This window comes from Fragaria vesca, linkage group LG6, assembly GCF_000184155.1.
Source record: "Fragaria vesca subsp. vesca linkage group LG6, FraVesHawaii_1.0, whole genome shotgun sequence".
In the NCBI taxonomy this organism is placed as follows: Eukaryota; Viridiplantae; Streptophyta; class Magnoliopsida; order Rosales; family Rosaceae; genus Fragaria; species Fragaria vesca.
In genome coordinates this window covers 11,548,630-11,550,070 of record NC_020496.1, presented here as the reverse complement: position 1 = coordinate 11,550,070, position 1,441 = coordinate 11,548,630, and positions in this window count along the sequence as shown.

Genomic DNA, 1,441 nt, shown 5'->3' with positions numbered 1-1,441 from the left:
GATATTTTATGGGATTAAAGGTTTTATCGCTTGCGACATGCATTCGTATTTTCCTTAGAAATTAATTTGGGAAACATAAATATTTTATTTATTATTTTATTTTTGTCCACTCACTCTGACGTTATTAAATGTTTTCCCCTGGGCCCTTCGTTTTAAATTGCCCAGTCTGCAGAGTTCGGGTTGGATCTAGTAGGAGACGAGGCATAGTCACCCGCTTTTCGGCCAGTTTTCATCAGTAGGTTACCTGTTCAACCTACTCGTGTTTTCTTGCTTCCGCTTGTGTTTAGTAGCTCTGAATACTTTAGAATTTTGTATATTATGTGATATTCAGAAGCATTAAATTAAGAGTGTAATATGAAATTTTCGAGTTAGGGTTGTCCATCTGCAAGGGAGATTTTCTTAATCTTTTCAGTAAATTTTCCTTGGAGGTGGTCCCCGCACGACTTACTCTGGGTTTCAGGGTGAAATTCGGGGTGGGTCGTGTCATGCTATGAATTCGTAATGTATTGAAAGAATTGAGTTTCAAACTAAAGAAACCCATAAACTTGCATTGTGAAAGCACGTCTGCTATTGAAATTGCTCATAATCCTGTTCAGCAGGACCGGACAAAACATGTGGAGGTAGATCGGTATTTCATTAAGGAAAACTTGGACATGAAAATTATTTGTTTCCCTTTTGTGTATACGGAAGATCAATTAGTAGATAGATGTTCTCACAAAAGGAGTGTCAAGGAAAGTGTTTAACAACCTGGTTGGTAAGTTGGGCATGATCGATATTTATGCACCAACTTAAGGGCGAGTGTAGAATATTTTGTATTTATTTACTTTCCTTGTATGTGTAGGTGTAGATGTAGAAAATATTTTTTTATTAGCTTTATGATTGTATCTCTATATAAATATCTTATTCAGGAAAGAATAATACATTGAAACATTTCAAGTCATATCGAATCATTCTTTTCTACTCACAAATTAAAGAGAAGTGGATAATGAATCATATCTAGACTGATTTTTGGTTGTAATAGTTTCTAATCTATTAATTGAATCCAGTTCCATGAAAACCTAAGATGCTCTAGATCTATCCCTTGTACGTATTATATGCTTCCATATTATTATGTTGCTACTGTGCCAATTCAATCGCATATCAAATTCTGGGAAATTAACCAATAGTTGCGACCTCTGTCATCTTGTATGACTAGCTCGTACTGAAACCATGCATGGTGTGACTCTTCTAACAGCTTGTCTAAGCAGGTTAGGCTGCAGTGTCAAATTTTTCATACATTTATACAGCAAGATTGGGAAACCAGGATTCTTCAGGGTCCCAAATAATTAAACTAAATTAGCTCGTACGTGCTATAGCTAGCTCTTGTCTTCTTTCATTCAGATAATTTCCATTGGTATTGTTATCTTTTCTTGCAACGTACAACAATAATATATATATATAT